The sequence below is a fragment of the Sinocyclocheilus grahami genome, unplaced genomic scaffold (assembly GCF_001515645.1).
Source record: "Sinocyclocheilus grahami isolate Dianchi unplaced genomic scaffold, SAMN03320097.WGS_v1.1 scaffold1228.1, whole genome shotgun sequence".
Classification (NCBI taxonomy): Eukaryota; Metazoa; Chordata; class Actinopteri; order Cypriniformes; family Cyprinidae; genus Sinocyclocheilus; species Sinocyclocheilus grahami.
This window is the reverse complement of record NW_015506407.1, coordinates 24,723-30,885: the sequence shown is the minus strand read 5'-3', so window position 1 is coordinate 30,885 and position 6,163 is coordinate 24,723. Positions and strand designations below refer to the sequence as shown.

Sequence of the window (6,163 nt, the reverse complement as noted above, 5' to 3'; positions counted from 1 at the left end):
GCTTCAGTCTTCATTTGCTGCTGAATTGTGTTAACACGCATATAGAAACATAAGGAGAGCAAGAGATTGATTGTTAGAGTCAGTTTATTTTTAATTAATACTATAGTAGTTAAAAGGAAACTCCTTTACATCTTTAACTAGCCGTTAATTTATCAATTGAATGGGTGACCTATCTTTCATTAATCATGCAAACACGTGCCCCCCCTGAGAGAACTGGCAGGAGCCGCCACTGATTTGTAGATTATTTTTCCACGTTTCTATGGTATACTGAAAAACAGTGATAAGCATATCAGAAGTTTTAAAGGCTTTTATTGGCAAAAAAACTTCTCCGAACTATTGATTTCCAGATGTACCAAACAGTCGGAAGGGAGCTACATCAGATAAAATAACTTTGCACCAGTCTTCTGCTGTCCAATCCTTGTATTTCCTGCAGAATTTCAGTCTGTCCTTGAAATTTTTTTGAGAAGTGGCTTCTTTGCTGCCCTTCTTGACTCTAGGCCATTGTCCAGAAGTCTTGGCCTCACTGTGCGTGCAGATGCTTTCACACCAACCTGCTGCCATTCCTGAGCAAGCTCTGCACTTACGGTGACACGATTCCGTAGCTGACTTCTCAGGAGGAGACGGTCCTGGCACTTGCTGGATACTCTGGGACATCCTGAAGACTTCTTCACTGCAGTCAAACCTCTCTCCTTGAAGTTCTTGATGATCCGGTAAATTGTTCTTTCAGGTGCAATATTCTTTGTAGCAATTTCTTTGCATGTGAGGCCATTTTGATGCAAAGCGATGATGGCTGCACGTGTTTCTTTGGAGGTAACCATTGCTAACAAGAACACAATGATTGGAAGCGCTTCTTCCCTCCTTTCAATCAGTCAGTTATTGTTAGAAAACATTGTTTCTTGAAACATTGTGCCAATGTGTTATTGACAACATTGTATAATTATTACCACAACAACATCCTCAAAATATTGCAGGTAAAAAGTTATATCTTTGTTAAACCATCACATTAGAAGAATGTTGTATACAAAACATTCCATCACCTCAGGCCTCAATGATGTTCTTATAATGTTCTGCTAATGTGGCTGAGAGAATGTTCTTCATTTGTTATCTTGAAACATTGTGCCAACGTTTTATTGACAACATTGAATAATCTGTTACCTCTACAACATCCTCAAAACATCCTAAAAATGTTTCAGGGGAAATGTTCTATCTTTGTCACATTAGAAGAACATTTTAAACAAAACATTTAATCGCCTCAGGCCTCAATGATGTTCTTATAATGTTCTCCTAATGTGGCTGAGAGAATGTTCTTCATTTGTTATCTTGAAACATTGTGCCAATGTTTTATTGAGAACATTGTATAATCTGTTACCTCAACAACATCCTCAAAACATCTTTAAAATACTGAAAGTAAAATGTTATATCTTTGTTAAACCGTCACATTACAAGAACGTTTTATACAAAGTACTTAATCACCTCAGGCTTCAATGATGTTCTTACAACGTTCTCCTAATGTGGCTGAGAGAATGTTCTTCCTTTGTAATCTTGAAACATTGTGCCAATGTGTTTTTGAGAACATTTTATAATCTGTTACCTCAACAACATCCTCAAAATGTTTCAGGTGACATGTTCTTTCTTTGTTAAACCGTCACATTATAAGAACGTTTTATACAAAACATTTCATCACCTCAAGCCTCAATGATGTTCTTATAACGTTCTCCTAATGTGGCTGAGAGAATGTTCTTCCTTTGTTATCTTGAAACACTGTGCCAATGGGTTTTTGAGAACATTGTATAATGTTACCTCAACAACATTCTCAAAACATCTTTAAAATATTGAAAGTAAAATGTTCTATCTTTGTTAAACCATCACAAGAACGTTTTATACAAAACATTTAATTACCCCAGGCCTCAATGATGTTCTTATAATGTTCTTCTAATGTGGCTGAGAGAATGTTCTTTGTGTGTTATCTTGAAACATTGTGTCAATGTTTTATTGACAACATTGTATAATCTGTTACCTCTACAACATCTTCAAAACATCCTAAAAATGTTTCCGGGGAAATGTTCTGACTTTGTTAAATCATCACATTACAAGAACGTTTTAAGCAAAACATTTAATCACCTCAGGCATCAATAATGTTCTTATAATGTTCTGCTAATGTGGCTGAGAGAATGTTCTTTATGTGTTATCTTGAAACATTGTGCCAATGTTTTATTGACAACATTGTATAATCTGTTACTTCAACAACATCCTCAAAACATCCTAAAAATATTTTGGATAAAATGTTCTATCTTTGTTAAACCATCACATTAGAAGAACTTTTTATAAAAACATTTCATCACCTCAAGCCTCAATGATGTTCCCCTTCAGGAACTCGAGCTGCATCGCAAAATGCTTTGGGAATGCCCTTGTGTTCCCACGCTCTGAAACATGTGTGTAATCTTTCCGAGGGAATCCCGGGTGACCTCACCGGCGGAAATGACGTAGGGACCAGGAAGTATAAAACCACATGCGGTGGAGACAGCGGCAGCTTCTGTTGTTCAGTAAGCACTCTATGTGTCTGGCAGCGTGGAAGCTTCTGCAAAATGTGTCACAATGGGTCCTACGCACTGTTCGGATCTTGCCCGCCTCTATTCAACGTGGTGTTTCCCACTCTGGTGGGCCCTGAGCAGGCTCTGGTTATGGAACGAGAAGTGGACACTCTTTTGAGGAAGGAGGCCATCAAGGTGGTCCCGCCTCATGACAGGGAGTCAGGGTTTTACCGCTGGTATTTCATCGTTCCAAAGAAGGATGGGGGGTTGCGTCCGATTTTAGATCTGCGTCTGTTGAACCGCTCAGTCATGCGACTCAAGTTCAAAATGCTCACACTCAATCAAGTCGTGTCTCAGATCAGGTCAGAGGACTGGTTTGTGTTGATAGATCTGAAGGACGCATATTTCCATATATCCATCCTTCCTCAACACAGGAAGTTCCTGAGGTTTGAACCGCTCAGTCATGCGACTCAAGTTCAAAATGCTCACACTCAATCAAGTCGTGTCTCAGATCAGGTCAGAGGACTGGTTTGTGTTGATAGATCTGAAGGACGCATATTTCCATATATCCATCCTTCCTCAACACAGGAAGTTCCTGAGGTTTGCTTTCGGGGGCAAAGCGTACCAATATCGAGTTCTTCCGTTCGGCCTTGCACTCTCACCCCACAGGTTTACCAAATGTATGGATGCTGCTCTGGCTCCACTGAGACTCCAGGGCTTCCGCATACTCAATTACATCGATGATTGGTTGACTAGCTAAATCGGAGCAGATAGCGGTTCGACATCGAGATGTCGTTCTCGCCCACATGAAACAGTTGGGGTTAAGACTAAATGCAAAGAAAAGTGTGCTTTCTCCAGTACAGAGGACCACTTATCTAGGCGTAGTGTGGGATTCGACCACGATGCAGGCACGTTTGTCTCCAGCTCGGATCGAGTCGATCCTCACGGCAATCAAGAGAGTAAGAGAAGGCCAGTCACTCACTGTCATACAGTTTCAGAGACTGTTGGGTCTGATGGCAGCTGCGTCCAACGTGATACCTTTTGGCCTGCTTTACATGAGACCCTTGCAGTGGTAGCTCAAGACCAAAGGGTTTTCCCCGAGGGGCAACCCATTTCGCATGATCAAAGTCATGCGGCTAGGCTTACAGGCCTTAGACATGTGGAAGAAACCTTGGTTCCTGTCACAAGGCCCCGTGTTGGGGGCTCCTTGTCGGCGTGTAACGCTAACAACGGACGCCTCCCTCACAGGCTGGGGGGGCGGTCATGAGTGGCCATTCCGCCCAAGGTCTGTGGTAGGGTCCCCATCTCATGTGGCACATAAATTGCCTGGAAATTCTGGCTGTGTTTCTAGCGTTGAAACATTTTCTCCCAGATCTGAGAGGCCATCATGTGCTAGTTTGCACAAACAACACATCGGTGGTCTCCTATATAAATCGGCAGGGGGGGGTCTGCATTCGCACCCCCTTTGCAGGCTGGTGCGCCAGATCCTTCTGTGGGCCCAGGGGAAGCTGCTCTCACTGAGGGTAGTTTATATCCCAGGGCACCTCAATCGGGAAGCAGAAATCCTGTCGAGGCAGGGGCTGAGGCCCGGGGAATGGAGACTCCACCCAGAAGTGGTGGAGCAGATATGGAGAAAGTTTTACAGAGGACAAGGGGATCTGTTTGCTACTCAAGAGACTTCGCACTGTCCCCTCTGGTTTTCTCTGACTCATCCAGCTCCACTGGGGCTGGATGCTGTGGCTCAGTGGTAGAGCATTGCGTTAGCAGTGTAAAAGGTTGGTCGTGGGTTCAATTCCCATGGAATACACATACTGGTAAAAAAAAATGTATAGCCTGAATGCACTGTAAGTCGCTTTAAAGCGTCTGCTAAATGCATTAATTTTTATTATTAATTAGGAACTCCTTTTTCAGGAACCAAATTAGCTCCTACTTCAGAGTAGGGTCTAAACCCACGCTATAGGAACTACCAGTGACGTAAGTGTGTGTTGATTGGCCGAACGCACATGTGAAAACCTGCCATTTTTAAAAAGCTGGATAAACACACAACAGTTTATTATTCACAGAGCAGTTTACAGTAGACTACAAAATGGAAAACAGCAATAAAAGGACTTACGCCGAAGTTCAAGCACTTCTAAACATTTATGCTACGGAGGAAATTCAACTCGATATTGAAGGAACCAAGCGAAACATGAGAATTTTCATCTGTATTTCTGCTCAGCTAGCAGCATTGGGCATTTATCACACAGCAAAGCAGTGCTGTGAAAAAATCAAGAAACTAAAGCAGGACTACAAAAAATTAAAGACCACAACAACAAGGGTGGATCGGACCGAAAAACTAGCAAATGGTATCTGCTTCTTGATGGTATCCTTGGCCACAGACCGGCTTATGTCGGTAATGCGGGGACAAAAGATTATGCTGTGGGGCTTGTGGAGACACTCAACATGGCGAGCTCAACTTTACCGACCGAAGCCATCGCTGAAGGTTAGTGGTTCATGTATAATTAACAGTTAGATTCATATAATTTAGACATTTGCTGATTTTGCAATTTTATATGACTTAAAAGATCACAGATAGTAGTTCTCTGCACTATACAAGGGGGCACTATTTAGTGTGCTATTAGCTATGCTATTTAGTGTTACTTTCTAATAAGTGAACACATATCACATTACTTACAAAGCAAATGTTTCAGCCCTTTATACTAGCTGGAAATTAATTATATACCAACAAGGTGAAAAGCTTATTCTTTAGAGTAATTACATGTTAACCTGTGTACAAATGTTTCAAAAAGAACTTTGTGATTCTGAGCCTAAAGTTTTTTGTGTTTTTTTTTAAGAGATTGCACCAGAGTCCTCTTTGGTGGCTGAGGCAAATATCACTGCAGATGTCGATATACTGGACCTCTCTGCTACTCGTGCATCCCTAGTCGTCCCACTGCGTCCAGCACCCCCAGCCGCCCTAGCTGTCCTTCACCTGTCAGACTAGTTAATAAAATTGAATTCATGTTGAAGTGTATGTATAAGTATATTATATATGTGGAAGTATATTCACAGAATGTATAACAATGTACTAAATATCTTCTCTTCTGCCAGGAAAGAGAAAAAGGGGTGACATGAGTGTCCTGACTCTTGTTAAAGAAATGATGGAACAAGAGGAGGAAGACCGCAGACAAAGCCATGTACAAATGCAAAGCCTTGATGATATGCTAAAGGAACAGGCCCAAAGAGAGGTGGAAGAGCATGAGTGGCTGTGGGCAGAGGTGGCAGAGGCAAGGCGCCAACAGGCTGCTTTCATGGAGGGCCTTCTGATCACCATGAACAGACTTGTAGCAGGGACACAAAGCCTGCGTCACCCTGATGTGGACTGAACAAACCCAACTTTTTTTTTTTACGCTCTTTGCACATTGTTTTGCATTGTGGACTGCACTTTCAAGTTTAAGTCCATCTGTGTGTGTAGAGCACACAAAGCCTGCGTCACCCTGATGTGGACTGAACAAACCCAACTTTTTTTTTTACGCTCTTTGCACATTGTTTTGCATTGTGGACTGCACTTTCAAGTTTAAGTCCATCTGTGTGTGTAGAGACAAACAAAGACATTGTTTTATTCCAGAAGATGTGTATTTTACATACGTTTT

At 41.9% G+C, this 6,163-nt stretch overlaps 1 pseudogene; it reads left to right on the top strand.

The window, feature by feature from the left end:
- The first annotated feature begins 4,617 nt into the window (after positions 1–4,617).
- Positions 4,618–5,896, top strand: LOC107568251 (uncharacterized; annotated as a pseudogene).
- The last annotated feature ends 267 nt before the right edge of the window (positions 5,897–6,163 follow it).